At 46.0% G+C, this 16,257-nt stretch overlaps 2 protein-coding genes and 2 pseudogenes across 5 annotated transcripts in view; 1 reads left to right on the top strand and 3 right to left on the bottom strand.

The window, feature by feature from the left end:
* Positions 1–7,794, bottom strand: part of LOC128412033 (zinc finger protein 420-like) — a 317,641-nt gene extending 309,847 nt beyond the window's left edge. For 2 of the 4 annotated variants that reach the window (XM_053384834.1, XM_053384831.1), the window contains exon 1: positions 7,474–7,605. The gene's annotated coding sequence lies outside the window, so the exon portion shown is untranslated. Of the gene's footprint in view, positions 1–7,473; positions 7,606–7,706 lie in introns of those variants that run through there. The other 2 variants (XM_053384832.1, XM_053384829.1) reach the window with 2 other exon arrangements.
* The window catches only part of LOC128412277 (zinc finger protein 420-like), a 309,743-nt pseudogene that overhangs the window by 8,966 nt on the left and 284,520 nt on the right, over positions 1–16,257 (bottom strand).
* LOC128412188 (zinc finger protein 850-like) overlaps positions 1–16,257 on the top strand; it is a 322,162-nt pseudogene that overhangs the window by 184,870 nt on the left and 121,035 nt on the right.
* Positions 1–16,257, bottom strand: part of LOC128412278 (zinc finger protein 850-like) — a 59,557-nt gene that overhangs the window by 40,031 nt on the left and 3,269 nt on the right. The window lies entirely within an intron of this gene.

Raw genomic sequence — 16,257 nt, 5'->3', positions numbered from 1 at the left:
CGGAATCTAGTATGAAAAGAGCTTTGGAACTGATTAAAGAATTTGGTCATGTGGCAGGATTTAGATTAAATAAGCTAAAAACTAAAGTATTAGAGAAGAATTTAACACCAATAGAAAAGGACAGGTTTCAGAATGAAACAGGTTTAACTGTGGTTAAAAAAGTGAAATACCTAGGGATTAATATGACTGCGAAAAATTTGAACCTATTTAAAGATAATTATGAGAAATGCTGGTCAGAGGTAAAAAAAGATTTAGAAATTTGGTCCAATTTGAAGCTTTCCTTGTTGGGTCGAATTGCAGCTGTTAAGATGAATGTTTTGCCAAAAATGTTATTTTTGTTTCAATCTTTGCAACTTATGGACAAGATGGACTGTTTCAAGAAGTGGCAGAGAGACATCTCTAGATTTGTCTGGCAGGGCAAGAAACCTAGAATAAAGTTTAAAATTTTAACTGATGTAAAAGAAAGAGGTGGATTTGCCCTGCCAGACCTTAAATTGTACTATGAATCAGCAGCATTTTGCTGGTTAAGAGACTGGCTGCTTCTTGAGAGCACGGATATTTTGGATTTAAAAGGTTTCAATAACGTTTTTGGGTGGCATGCATACTTGTGGTACGACAAGGTTAAAGCACATAAGGCATTTAAAAATCATATTGTCAGGAAAGCTTTGTTTAACGTCTGGACAAGATATAAAGATTTGCTGGAAAGTAAAACCCCGAGGTGGTTGTCACCTATGGAAGCTAAGTCTCAGAAAAAGCTCAATATGGAGGCCAAATGGCCAAAATATTGGGAAATCTTGGAGCAAGAAGGTGACAGATTGAAACTGCAGAGTTTTGAGAAATTAAAAGACAAAGTGCGAGATTGGCTTCATTATTATCAAATAAGAGAGGCCTACAATTCGGACAAAAAAATTGGCTTCCAGGTGGAGAAATCAAAATTGGAAACAGAATTGTTAGAATCCAAAACTAAGATTTTATCAAAGATGTATAACTTGCTGTTAAAATGGAATACACAGGATGAAACGGTCAAATCAGCGATGATTAAATGGGCGCAGGACATAGGTCATAACATTATGTTTGCTGACTGGGAGCAGTTGTGGACCACCGGTATGAAGTTTACGGCATGTATTGCCTTAAAAGAGAATATTATGAAAATGATTTACAGGTGGTACATGACCCCAGTCAAGCTTGCAAAAATTTATCACCTGCCTGACAACAAGTGCTGGAAATGTAAAGAGGCTGAGGGAACATTCTTTCACCTTTGGTGGACGTGCCCATGGGTTAAGGCTTACTGGGAAACGATATATAATGAACTGAAGAAGGTATTTAAATTTACCTTTCCTAAGAAACCAGAGGCCTTCCTTTTGGGCATAGTTGGCCAATGGGTGCCAAAGAAAGACAGAATATTTTTTATGTATGCAACAACAGCAGCAAGAATACTCCTTGCCAAGCATTGGAAGACACAAGATTTACCCACCGTGGAAGAATGGCAGATGCAAGTGATTGATTATATGGAGATGGCCGAAATGACTGGCAGAATCCGTGACCAGGGAGAAGAACTGATGGAACAGGACTGGAAAAAGTTTAAGGACTATTTACAAAAACATTGTAAAATATTTGAGTGTTAATATGATGTGGGAAGTGAAGGTAATAGGGTTTGTGGGATTTGGTTAAATATGAATGAAAAGAAGAATGTCAAGGGTTATGAACAGAATAATATTATGTCCCAGTATATAAGATGAGGATTGGGTTAAAATAATGAAAAATTGGGACATAATAATTAGAAGAATATAAAGTTAAGTATGGTTTAAACAAGGGTTTGAATTTGCTGAATTTGATTGGAATAAAGAGGAACACAAAAAAGGGGGATGTGAGGAGGTCAAGACAGAGGGGTACGGAATTTTGTTAATATAAAAAAGTAGATTTTTTCTTTTTTCTTTTTTCCTTCTTTTTTTTTGTTTTTTTCCTTTCTATCTTTTTGCTATATATTTTTGCTTTTTGGTGTTTTTGCTCTTTATGTGAACTGTATTCATGAAAATATCTAATTTGAAACGATGAAATTTTTGATTTGTAAAACTTCAATAAAAATTTATTTAAAATAAATAAATAAATAAATAAATAAATAAATATGTAACGCTGTACTGTTTTTAACACTTGATTGGGAGCCGCCCAGAGTGGCTGGGGAAACTCAGCCAGATAAATCCATGGGACTTCATGGTCCGGAAGGTGGGGTTATGAAACATAGACCGTTATCCCAGCATTATCCATCCACCCATCATTCCGTTTTTGTCCCACCTGTCTCCAAGGAGCTCAAGGCAATCTACGTGGTTCTTCTCCTCTGCCCTCACTTTAACTCTCACAACAGCCCTGTGAGGTGGGTTAGGCTGGGGAAAAGTGGCTTCCCCCTAAACCACAGCAGTGAGTTTTAAGTAAGAGTGGCAATTTGAAGCTGGTTCTCCCCCAGGCCTCTAACCACTACATCACAATGGCTTTCAAACTTCTGAAAGGAAGGAAGATATGAGTAGATGTGTGTATGTGTGTGAATACACACACACACACGGGGCAGGAAAGAACAGTTGAATGCTACAAATATGCACACGATTGGGTGTTTCACAGCATGAAAATACAATTTAAAAACATATAACACATAATGAAAATAGAAATAAAAACAAGAGCAACTCAATCATCCCACCCCCTTCCGCCACACATTTTAAAAGCACCTAGCGCAGCTCCAGACTGGAAGGGGGGGGGGCTGGGACAAGCCAAGAAACTCACCACCAGATGTAAGTAGAGGGCTGTGGAATTCAGTTTAAACAGCATCTGGTGAATAGAAAGATGCTTTGTTAAGCACTCCTAAGTTTTTAGAAGAATGTGAAGAGAAGCAAAGAAGACGAGGCAGGATATCTTAATCAAAAGCCTCCCAAAAGTGCTCAGAAGACCCTCAAGAAGTTCAACCCTGGGAGAGGGAGAGCTCAAGATCCTTTCAAGCAAGAATGCCTCCTGCTGCCCCACTCCCTTCCCAACCGAGATACCCTCAGAGGAGAAACACACAAACTTCATGAGCGAGTGCTCTTTTCCCGCCCCCTCCAGCCGCCTTTCCTCTCTGTCTGCGCTCCTCTCCACGCAGGACTTGCCCCGCAGAGTGCCTGCCAGCAAGCGAGCGGCCAGGGCTCCAGTCAGACCTCTTGCGACGCCCGCCTGCTGAGAAACCTGAGCAGGGAGGCTCTCTCCCTATCGGGGGGGGGGGGGCAAGAAGACGGGACGCAGTAAAAGCGAATCTCTTTAGAATCATAGAATCATAGAATCATAGAGTTGGCAGCAAATTCCACTGTCGAACAGCTCTTACTGTCAGGAAGTTCTTCCTAATGTTTAGGTGGAATCTTCTTTCTTGTAGTTTGGATCCATTGCTCCGTGTCCGCTTCTCTGGAGCAGCAGAAAACAACCTTTCTCCCTCCTCTATATGACATCCTTTTATATATTTGAACATGGCTATCATATCACCCCTTAACCTCCTCTTCTCCAGGCTAAACATGCCCAGCTCCCTTAGCCGTTCCTCATAAGGCATCGTTTCCAGGCCTTTGACCATTTTGGTTGCCCTCCTCTGGACACGTTCCAGTTTGTCAGTGTCCTTCTTGAACTGTGGTGCCCAGAACTGGACACAGTACTCCAGGTGAGGTCTGACCAGAGCAGAATACAGTGGCACTATTACTTCCCTTGATCTAGATGCTATACTCCTATTGATGCAGCCCAGAATTGCATTGGCTTTTTTAGCTGCCGCGTCACACTCTTTGCCTGTCTTCAACTCCCCCCGCGAGTCCTTATTAAGAGAGCCAAGCAGGGGCATAGGAAAGGGGGGGCGGGGGGCAGGCCGCCCCAGGTGCCATCATGGAAGAGGGTGACAAATTACCAAGGAAAAATTACTGCCCTGCTAGGGTGGTTCATAAAAAAACTTTTTTTAAAAAATGCCTGCTCGAAAGGTCTTATCTTACTACTCTAGAGATTACATAGCTATATATGAAATTTCATGCATATCAGTTCAGATCTTGACCCTCCTCCACAAAAACAGCTGTTTACTTGGCCGTTTTCCCATGTTGTGAAGGCTGAAATTTCCATTCAGTGGAGCAGGCTCAAGCTATTAACTGATAGGCACGAAATTTCAGATATAGCTACATAATCCCTAGTTTAGTAACACCTTTGGAGCAGGCATTTTCACACACAAGAGTTTTTTATGATCCACCCTACTGCCCTATACTCCGCTGGGCTTCCCGGGTCCTGGAAAGTCGGCCTGTGTGAAGAAAATGAGACTAGGCCGAGTAGATTAGGCCTTGCCTTGCCTTCGCCCCGCCCCCTGGACACAGCCGATTGGCCAGCTGGGTTGGAGGCGGAGCGAAGGCAAGGCAAGGCTGAAACTAATTCGCCTAGTCTCCTTTTCTTCACCTAGGCCGATTTTCTGGGCTGCTGAGGAGGCCTGACAAGGCCGCTGCCTGTCCTGGGCGCCCACTTTGGGCCCCAACCCTCCAGTGTGGTGTAGTGGTTAAGAGCGGTAGTCTCGTAATCTGGTGAACCGGGTTCGATTCCCCGCTCCTCCACCTGCACCTGCTGGGTGACCTTGGGCCAGTCACACTTCTTTGAAGTCTCTCAGCCCCACTCACCTCACAGAGGAAGGGAAAGGAGAATGTGAGCCGCTTTGAGACTCCTTAAAGGGGGTGAAAGGCGGGATATCAAATCCAAACTCTTCTTCTCCTCCGAAAAGGCCTCTGCTGCCCCTGAAAGTGGAGTGCGTGGGACAGGGGCAGCGCTGCCGCCCTGTTTTGTCCACGCGTGGCACCAGGAGGAGCAGCTCAGTGCTGCCCTGGGCGCTCGGCAGGCCAGTCTCCCTCTGCCCCCAGCCTCCCCTGCGTGAAGCGAGGACCCCCCAAAAGCAGTTGTGGAATTGAAAGAAGATGAGGAAAAAATCAGCAAACCTATTCTGTGGCTAATTGACCAATTCCTTGAAATAGGGTCTATTAATGAAGTTCACACTTTTGACAACCAGTCTGATGCTTTTGCAGAAAGAGATTCCTAGACACAAGACTTTAATTTTTTAAGCCCTTTCAGTCTCCCATCTCGAGGCTAAGTGCAGCAAACTGTACATTCCCACCCCTCTCCCCAAGGATGGATTATTTACTTCTGTGTGCTTGTCTATCTGTGTCTCCCTTGTATCTATCAGGGACTACAGTGGTACCTCGGGTTACATACACTTCAGGTTACATACGCTTCAGGTTACAGACTCCACTAACCCAGAAATATTACCTCGGGTTAAGAACTTTGCTTCAGGATGAGAACAGAAATCGTGCTCTGGCGGCGTGGCAGCAGCAGCAAGCCCCATTAGCTAAAGTGGTGCTTCAGGTTAAGAACAGTTTCCGGTTAAGAATGGACCTCTGGAACGAATTAAGTACTTAACCCGAGGTACCACTGTATTCTCTTGCCTTTCCTTTGATATCTATGCTACTGATTACTTCTGCTGTTTTAATTTTAGAGAAAGTGTTTAATTTAAAAAGGATCTGTACTATAGATTAACAGTAGGTTAAACCACCGAGCCTAGGACTTGCCGATCAGAAGGTCGGCGGTTCATATCTCCGCGACGGGGTGAGCTCCCGTTGCTCGGTCCTTGCTCCTGCCAACCTAGCAGTTCGAAAGCACGTCAAAGTGCAAGTAGATAAATAGGTACCGCTCCGGCGGGAAGGTAAACGGCGTTTCCGTGCGCTGCTCTGGTTTGCCAGAAGCGGCTTAGTCATGCTGGCCACATGACCCGGAAGCTGTACGCCGGCTCCCTCGGCCAGTAAAGCGAGATGAGCGCCACAACCCCAGAGTCGGCCACGACTGGACCTAATGGTCAGGGGTCCCTTTAACTTTAATGCATTGAAGACAAGGAAATATTTGGGGGAGGGTGGTCCCAGAGCCCTAGTGCCACCATGCCAAAGAGGATAAAATGGGCTGACTTTGGTACTCTTGTGTCCTTCCCGCAATGTCCCTGCCTGTTACGTTACATGTGGGGAAACCCCTGTGGGGTTCCTCTCTGTGTAAAGTCTTCAAGCTGTTCCTGCGCACGCCTGACAAATCTGTCCCATTGTCAAAATTTATCTTTTCCCCCACCTCCAGTTGTGTGTCCTGGCTGAGGGGGAAAACAGAAGACTGATGGCCATCGGTCAGGTATGGTCTAGTTGAGATTCCTGGATTGCCCCAGAGGTTTGGCTAGATGACCCTCAGGGGTCCCTTCCAACTCTACAATTCTCTGGTGCAGGCTTGTGCATAGTTTTTGGCAGAAGTTGGATGCAAGGGGTGCATAGGATTGCAGCGAATCTTACGCACCATAGGCTCGGGAATAAGTCCCACTGATCAAGATGGGACTAGATTGCTGCTGTGCAGTTCTGTTTTTTAAAGAAATGTTTTCCTTTTCAGATAATACAGAGCATGGTGAAATAACACTAAATAAAACCTCCCCTTCAGTAGTTTCAAGCACTACTACAGGTTCCGCATAATATCTGTACTGCATTGTTTACTGCGACAGCACCTGCACTTTGGAACTCCCCGCCTATTGCAACAAAGCACATGCCTTTGCTAGACTCTTTTCGGGCACCTGCTAAAAGCATTCTTCTTTAGGCAAGCATACCTAGATGCTTAGGAAGTTGAAGTAAATTTAATCTGTTTTAATATTTTAGCTTTTGTATGTTTTAAAGTAGAATTGTTGATTTTTCTTGATTTTACTGCTGTGGGTTTTTTGCTTGTTTTCTGTTTTGGTAAACCACTTTGCAGGTTTTTAAAAATAAATTTTATTAAATAAACAATAAATATAAATAAAATAACACAATCCATCCTGTAGATTTAAGTATCTGTCCATAGTCGCCTACTTGTTATCAGAGGCCCAGAATCGACATTCCTTTGTAAGAAAATATGAAATAACGCAAAACCATTTTTGCAGGCAAAACATAAAATGAAAAAAAATCAATGGGGGGGGGGTGGCAAGAAATTTTCCGCACCGGGTACCACCTGACCTTCTTCGCCTCTGGAGCCACGTGCTTTTAGCTCAGCCTTAAGCGGGCTTACTCGGGAGTAAGTGACCTGGCACGCCTTGCGACTTGGCAGGCGCCGCTGCGCAGAGCCTGTACAGATCCTGCTGGAGTGCAGGATGACCCGGGCAGCCCCCTCCCACCGGCCAAGCGACCAATCGCAGCAAAAGCAGCACCGCCCAAGGGGAGCAACCAACCAATCGCAGCCCGCCTCTAAACTTCCTTGGCGGAGCGTTGCTCCAGGGGAGAGTAAGCCGAGCAGCAGGCAGGCGCTTTGCATGGGGGGGGGGGGTTTGCGACAGATGGATTTTTCCAAATTGCACGTGGGGCTGTTTTAAACCTCCCCGCAGGAGCCACCCTCCCCTCCTGCAGCCCTGGGACCCCCACCTTCTCCCCACTGCACCCTGGGGGGGGGGAGGAGACTCACCAGATCCCAGGAGAGGATTGCCCTTCCCAAAGGAGTAAGCAGCGTCTTTATACAAATGCAGAATATAGACTACTGTAGTTGCGGACCTCGTGCGATTTCGCCCCTCCCTGGCAGGACCCCCTGCTCCCTGGGGCTCCCCCCCCCCACATGAGCCACCCTCCCCTGCTGCATCCCTGGGACCCCCACCCTCCCCCCACTGCACCCTCTGCGGGGGGGAGGAAGAAGAGACTCACCAGATCCCCGTGGAAGAGAACAATGCAGCATTTGCAGCAGAGGAAAGCAACCGCGCGCCCCCTTGCAGGAAGGGGAGGGAGGGGCTTTTCCTCTGGAGGACCTGGCCCCCCTTTACTTCCTGTCCTCTCTAGGAATGCAGCTCGGTTCCCTTTAACCCTTGCAAAGCCGAGTCCACCCTGCTCAGTCCTCTCTGCCTTTTCTCTCCTGCATTGCAGAATCCCAGAGATGCTCATTTTGAGGGGACGCTCTTGGTTGGTCTGTGATCCGCTCCCTCCCTTGGCCAGAAACTGGAGGAAGAGGTTGCAGGGAAAAGGGGTTTGCAGGAAGCAAGGATCCTCATCCTAGAATCCAGGAATGGGAGCGATAGAAGAGGGTCCTAGGGTCATCTAGTCCAACCCCCTGCAGGGCAGTAATCTGCAAAAGCATCCCTGACAGATGGCCTCTGCTCAGAAACTCCGAGGAAGAAGAGTTCCACCACCTTCTTACCTTCAGAAAGATTTTCCAGCTGCTGAGTCAGAACCTTTTTCTTGCCACTTGAAGCCGTGGGTTTGGGTCCTACCCTGGGGAGCAGGAGAAAACAAGCTGTCTCTCATGTCTCCCATTCAGCTAGATCACAGCTGAGGGTGGAGTATGATGACACGCTGGTTCCTGCCTCTCCTGGGAGTGAAGATGAAATGTCCCTGTTGATTTTTAGTTGCATTTAGGATACTTAAATTGTGGCACCCAGAACTGAACACAGTACAGTGGTACCTCGGGTTAAGTACTTAATTCGTTCCGGAGGTCCGTTCTTAACCTGAAACTGTTCTTAACCTGAAGAACCACTTTAGCTAATGGGGCCTCCTGCTGCTGCCGTGCTGCCAGAGCAAGATTTCTGTTCTCATCCTGAAGCAAAGTTCTTAACCTGAAGCATTATTTCTGGGTTAGCGGAGTGTGTAACCTGAAGTGTATGTAACTTGAAGCGTATGTAACCCGAGGTACCACTGTATTCCAGGTGTGGTCTGACCAAGGCAGACTAGAGTGGTTCTGTGACTCCCCTGAGATGCCTCCCATTTTTCTTTGTTGCTGAAATTGTCTGCGTTTGTGCCTTTCATATTTCTCCTTGGGGAAACTGCCATCCATCCTGGACTCTCTTCTCTTGGAGTATTTCTGACCATGGGATCTCACCCCGTAGCTCCTTCAGCTTTTTGAAATTGGTCTTCTCGGAGTCTATAGCATGTGTCCGACTACACTCAGCTTTCCCTTCCCTCTGTATCTTGAAACTTAGGAGGACCCAGATCTTCCTCTTCCTGCCTGTGCATGCATTGCTCACTATTTATAAAAAAAAATATAGCAGGAATTTCTATCCCTTTTGATCTGGCGGAGTTTTGATGAAGCCTCCAAAGGAACATCGGAAGCTGCCTGAACTCTAAGATCATCTTCTGAGGCCCTTCTTCATATGCCGCCTCCTCGAGAAGTCCAGAGGGTGGCAACATGAGATTGGGGCCTTCTCTGCAGTGGCTCCCTGTCTATGGAATGGTCTCTCCAGGGAGGTTTGCCTGGAGCCTTCATTATACACCTGTAGTGTGAGGCGGATGTCAGTGACTCCCGGTTGGTTGCCCAGGAACGAATAAAGACAAAGGAATGTTTCTTATCATCCTCTTTTTATTCATTTTTTACAGAGAGAGGCTATAGATCCCAGCCTTTTGGATAATGGCATTGTCCTGAGTGAATCTGTCTTTGAGCTCTTTGCTCTCCTACTTTCAAGGCTCGCCAAGTTCGGGGAGATGGAGGGTCTGGAATGCTTTCTAAATACATTGTGTCAGTCAGTTGTCACCCCCCTGCTGCTGCTTCCTCCCCCTCCTCCTCTCCCATTATTTCCCAACTTTCCCCCTCATCTGCCTCTGAGCTATGACCTCCCTCAAACCCCTGTTGTAAATGTAAACTGTCTTCTTCTTCCTCCTCCCCCTCCCTGGAAGGGTCAGGCTGGGGAGGCAGTCTCCACCATTCCTTCTTTGCCCAGTCCCTGACATTTAGGCACCAGGAGAAAACATTCCTCTTGAACCAGACCTTTGGCTGATTGACATCCAGTGTCCTTCTGAAATGTGTTGGGGAGGTTTTTGACTTGTTTTTGTTTTTATTTTGATTATGTATTTTGTGGTTTTATATTCTGATTTTATTCTGTGAACGGCCCTGAGGCTTTTGCGTATAGTGTGGTATATAAATTTACAGTAATAATAATAATAATAATAATAATAATAATAATAATAATGCTATTAGCAATCGTGGAGATTTGACCTCTTACTTCAAAAGAAGGACCATCACCTGATTAAAGAAATAGGAGGTGGTGCATAATTGCTCTACCTTTTATGTGTTCTATGTTTTAAACGGTCCTCAGGTCTTTTGATGAAGGGCAGTGTATAAATTTAATAGATAATAACAACAACAATCATCAATTTTTAGTCCATTGAATTAGCAATTAAGCATTTCTGGAAGGGGAAATGGCATACTTTTGCCTATTTGCATAAAAAGCATGCATTAAAAAGTATTAGTCATTTATGATCAGAATATGATTTATTTGTTTTGAACTTTGCTTGGTACCTCATTGGTAGCCAGTACATTTGTTCCAGAAGTGGTAGAACTCAGGACCTGCTGCCTTATGGGACATATTTGGGAGAAGAAAAGGCTGTGGAATTAACCCTACACAAATCGAGACTGGAGTCCCTAAGGTGGTTCGATGGTGCCTTCTTTGCCTCCTTCCTGCAACTCCTGCAGCCTAGTTTGTGTCTAATGTCTTGGTCTGCTTTCTTGTGGATGACTTCAGGGAGGCCAAGAAGAGGGTCTTCTTCTCTGGGCAGCTCAGGAGCTCCAGACACATTGCCCAGGCTTGGGCCCCACGGAGCTCACATTGGTGCTGCAAAGGCAGCAAACAGCCTCTAAGAATCCTACAGCTTTTTACATGGTATATAAAGATCAAATAATCATAGAATTATCTTGTCCAAACTAAAGCATCCATGACAGATGCCCATTCAACCTCTGCTTAAAAACCTCCAAGGAGTCCACAACCTCCAGAGGAAGACTGTTCCACTGTAGAACAATTCTTACTGTCAGAAAGTTTTTTCTGTATATTTAGTCAGAATCTCCTACCTTGTAAGTTGAAGCCATTGGTTCGAGTTCTACCCTCCAGAACAGGAGAAAACAAGCTTCTTCCCCCTTTCATGTGACAGCCCTTGAGATATTTGAAGATAGCTCTCATATCTCCTCTCAGTCTCCTTTGTCCCCAGGCTAAACATATCCAGCTCCTTCAACTGCTCCTCACAAGACTTGGACTCCAGACCCTTGACCATCTTGGTTGTCCTCCTCTGCACACGTTCCAACTTGTCAACATCCTTCTTAAATCGTGGTGCCCAGAATTGGACACAATATTCCAGCTGTAGTCTGACCAAGGCAGAAATTAAATAAATGAAGAATAACTAATAATAAGGATATTGACAAGCTGGAACATGTGCAGAGGAGAGCTACCAAAATAATCAAGGGTCCAGAAACCAAGCATTATGTGGAAAAGCCGAGGGAGTTGGGTATGTTTAGCCTGGAGAAGAGGAGACTGAGAGGGACTATGAGAGCCATCTTTGAATAACTTGTGTCATAGAAGATGGAGTAAGCTTGTTTTCTCTGGCTCCATAGAGTAGGACCTGAAGAAATATCTTCCAGTTACCACAAAGGAGATTCTAATGAAACATCAGGAAGAACTTTTTAATAGTATGAGCTTTCATGTGCATGCACACTTCTTCAGATACCTGTCTGAAGAAGTATCTGAAGAAGTGTGCATGCACACCAAAGCTCATACCAATAACAAACTTAGTTGGTCTCTAAGGTGCTACTGGAAAGGAATTTTTTTATTTTGTTTCGACTATGGCAGACCAACACGGCTACCTACCTGTATCTAGAACTTTTTAATGGTAAGAGCTGTTAGACAGTGAAGTGGACTCCCTTTAAAGTGGTGAACTCTCATTTATTGGAGGCCAGCGGACATTAGATGGTTCTCCATCATGGAGGCTTTCGTTGTGATTTCTGCATTGCAGCAGGTTCGACTAGATTACATTAGGGGTCACCTCCAACTCCACAATTAAAGGATTCTCAGATTCTCCCCTATATGAGTTCTTTGATGGGAAGTAAGATTTTGCTTCCAGCTGAAGCTCTTTCCACATTCCACACAATGATATGGTTTCTCCCCTGTATGAATTCTTTGATGGGAAGCGAGATTGCCCTTCTGACTGAAGGTCTTTCCACAATCCAAGCACTGATATGGCTTCTCCTCTGTATGAATTAAGTGATGGGAAGTGAGAGAGGAGCTCGTACTGAAGCTTTTTCCACACTCCACACACTGATATGGTTTCACCCCCGTATGAACTCTTTGATGGGAAGTGAGAGAGCTCCTGTGACTAAAGCTCTTTCCACATGCCAAACACTGATGGGGTTTCTCTCCTGTATGAATTTTCTGATGTGAAGTGAGAGAGGAGCTTGTATTGAAGCTTTTTCCACATTCCACACACTGATAGGGTTTCTCCCCTGTATGAATTCTTTGATGGGATGTGAGACTGTCCTTCTTCCCGAAGCTCTTCCCACATTCCACACACTGATAAGGTTTCTCTCCTGTATGGATTCTTCGATGTGAAGTGAAAGAGGAGCTCTTACTGAAGCTCTTCCCACATTCCAAGCAGTGATAGGGTTCCTCCCCTGTATGAATTATTTGATGGATAGTGAGAGTGTTCTTCCAGGTGAAACTCTTTCCACATTCCATGCACTGATATGGTTTCTCCCCACTGTGAATTCTCTGATGGGAAGTGAGATAGGAGCTGGTACTGAAGCTCTTTCCACATTCCACACACTGATATGGTTTCTCCCCACTGTGAATTCTCTGATGTAAACGTAAATCTGTGTTTCTAGCAAAGCCCTTCCTGCATTCTCCACACTCATAAGGTTTCTCCCCTGTATGAGTTATTTGATGGGAAGTGAGAGAGGATCTGCGAATGAAGCTCTTTCCACACTCTTCACATTTAAATTGTTTCTCCCCACTGTGAATTTTCTGGTGTGAATGTAGATCTGTGCTTCTACTAAAGGCCTGGATGCATTTTCCACACTGATCAGGTTTCTCCCCTGTATGAGTTCCTTCATGGGAAGTGAGCTGGGAGCTCTGACTGCAGCTCTCTCCACACTCCAAATTTTTATGTGGCTTCTCCTTTCTGGGGATTTTGTCGTGGTCACCCTTGTTCTTGATTTCCAATTCATCACAATCTGTAATGGAGACAAAAAGGGATTGGAGCCTCAGGAACAAATAGAGCGCCCAATTATGTAACGATGCTAATTAAAGCTTGCGATGGAAGAAGAACTGAAGGGAGTTGGATGTGAGGTCAACCTTTGTTGTATGCCATTATCTAACACACTTACGGGAACGTGAAATTTGATAAGCCTGGCTCTTCTCTGGGATGGATTTTGTTTCGTCCAGTCATAGCATCCCCCCATCTCCAAAGTCAGTCGTCTCTTTGGTCAACCAAAAAATTACAGGAGCAAAAACAAAACCTGACAGAAGCTACTTATCTTTCCTAACAACTCTGAAGCTGACATTTTACATGGTAATTTTACATGGCATTTTACCTGGCAATTGTTTAAGAAGCTGCAACTGGAGGAAAAACATTCATAGGAAAAAGAGTAATTTACGCTTCGATGTTTATTGGGGGGTGTTGTAATCTCATGTGTTGTAGGGGGAGATACTGAGCTATGTGAAAATATATTAGGTTCATCTCAGAGAGATGAGTTTTGAATTTCAATACAGATATTACGATCCCACAAGGAGCCTTACTAAGAGAGGCCATGATCCCAAGATTCTCCTCCATGACATCCTTATGCAGAGCTCTCTGGTCAGGATCCAGCAACACCCACTCCTCGTCCGTGAAACGAACAGCAACATCTTCAAAGCACACTGGGCCCTAAAAGAAAAAGGAAATGTCCTCTTCTGAGACAGCAGAAATATGATCTGCTACAGAAATCTCAGTTGTGTATGGGTATTCATCCTTGTGCAAATAGGTGTTACTCCGCCTTGTGTTTTTCAAGTCATTCTGCCTATGCAAGCATTCCAGTTTCCCCGATGGAAGGATCCACTTTCTCCTCTCCTCGTGAGTTGTTCTGGGGAGGTTCCCTCCCAATGCCCTAGAGCCAAATTCAAGGGCTTCATGGGGGCATGAAGAGGGGGAGGAATGGGGGGCAGGCCCCATTTTGCATACAATAGGGCTGGTTAGGTGAATCCTGGCCACTATTTGTTCTCGTCTGTCCACTGCTTAGAAGCCTATTTTAGCATTCAATGTTCAATTTAGAAATAAAATAATCCTAGTTTGGATGGCCATCTGTCTTCGATGATCTAGCTGAGACTCCTGCAATGTAGGAGTTTAGACTTGGTGACCCTTGGGGTCCCTTTCAACTCTAGGATTCCATGAAAACAGCAACTAAAAAACCATCTTTAGATGCGGCCACGATGGCCAACTATCGCCCAGTCTCAAATCTTCCATTCTTGGGCAAGGTGATTGAGCGAGTGGTTGCCGAACAACTCCAGGCACGCCTGGAAGAAGCGGACCATTTGGATCCCTTCCAGTCGGGGTTCAGGCCTCATCATGGGACTGAAACTGCCTTGGTCGCACTGGTTGATGATCTCCGGCGGGCTAGAGACAAAGGTGAGAGCTGTTTCCTAGTTCTGCTGGATCTCTCAGCGGCGTTTGATACCATCGACCATAACATCCTTCTGGACCGTCTTGAGGGGCTGGGAGCTGGGGGCACTGTCATACAGTGGTTCCGCTCCTTCCTCCTGGGCCGTGTTCAGAAAGTGGTGGGGGGGGATGAGTGTTCAGACCCCTGGGCTCTCACTTGTGGGGTGCCTCAGGGTTCTGTCCTCTCCCCCATGCTTTTCAACATTTACATGCAGCCGCTGGGAGAGATCATCAGGAGGTTTGGGCTGGGTGTTCATCAGTATGCGGATGATACCCAGCTCTACCTCTCTTTTAAATCAGAACCAGTGAGGGCGGTGAAGGTCCTGTGTGAGTGTCTGGAGGCGGTTGGAGGATGGATGGCGGTTAACAGATTGAGGTTGAATCCTGACAAGACAGAAGTACTGTTTTTGGGGGACAGGAGGCGGGCAGGTGTGGAGGATTCCCTGGTCCTTAATGGGGTAACTGTGCCCCTGAAGGACCAGGTGCGCAGCCTGGGAGTCATTTTGGACTCACAGCTGTCCATGGAGGCACAGGTTAAATCTGTGTCCAGGGCAGCTGTTTACCAGCTCCATCTGGTATGTAGGCTGAGACCCTATCTGCCTGCGGACTGTCTCGCCAGAGTGGTGCATGCTCTGGTTATCTCCCGCTTGGATTACTGCAATGCGCTCTACGTGGGGCTACCTTTGAAGGTGACTCGGAAACTACAACTAATCCAGAATGCAGCAGCTAGACTGGTGACTGGGGGCAGCCGCCAAGACCATATAACACCGGTCTTGAAAGACCTACATTGGCTCCCAGTACGTTTCCGAGCACAATTCAAAGTGTTGGTGCTGACCTTTAAAGCCCTAAACGGCCTCGGTCCAGTATACCTGAAGGAGCGTCTCCACCCCCATCATTCTGCCCGGACGCTGAGGTCCAGCGCCGAGGGCCTTCTGGCGGTTCCCTCATTGCGAGAAGCAAAGCTACAGGGAACCAGGCAGAGGGCCTTCTCGGTAGTGGCGCCCGCCCTGTGGAACGCCCTTCCAGCAGATGTCAAAGAGATAACTACCTGACATTCAGAAGACATCTTAAGGCAGCCCTGTTCAGGGAAGTTTTTAACGTGTGATATTTTACTGTATTTTTGGTTTTTATGGAAGCCGCCCAGAGTGGCTGGGGAGGCCCAGCCAGATGGGCGGGGTATAAATAATAAATAATAATAATAATAATAATAATAATAATAATAATAATAATAATAATTATTATTATTATTATTATTATTATTATTATAACTACAGATGAATCCTGCTGGCAACATTCAGAAGGCTGGTGTCACAGAGATATAAGGTCAGGAAATCCCATAGTTCACAGCTGGAGTTTACACTTTATTAGCAAGAACATGATATTCACAAGCTTGGCTGAGTTTCAGGCCCGCTGTGAACAGCAGCTCATTCCATGAGCACCTTCTTCCACAAAAGCAGTTGCAGAGAGTTAAGACCCCCGGCTCCCCACAACTTTCCAAGTCCCCTCCTCTCTTGGGTTTCTGGCAAGTGATCGAACAGTGCGCCAGTGTGCAGCCTGCCTTTGCTCCTCCAATGTCAGACATCTCCTGGCTCTGAGAGACAAGCAGGGAGGGCGGCTTCTGGCAGAAGGAGAGGGAGCCTCCGGTGGCTCCTCCTTCTCCTGACTCATCTCTGCCTCTCAACCTCCCTCCTCCCACTCGCCTCCTTCCTCTTCTGCCTCTGATTCTGGACTGCATTCTGCCACAGAGTCTCCCAGCTCACTAAGCCCTGTTTTCCCTTCAGCTTCTGACACCTCCTCTTCCCAGGCTTCTCCCTCT

This window comes from Podarcis raffonei, chromosome 4, assembly GCF_027172205.1.
Source record: "Podarcis raffonei isolate rPodRaf1 chromosome 4, rPodRaf1.pri, whole genome shotgun sequence".
NCBI classification, from domain to species: Eukaryota; Metazoa; Chordata; class Lepidosauria; order Squamata; family Lacertidae; genus Podarcis; species Podarcis raffonei.
The sequence above is the reverse complement of the archived record's forward strand: the minus strand, read 5'-3'. Positions and strand labels throughout refer to the sequence as shown.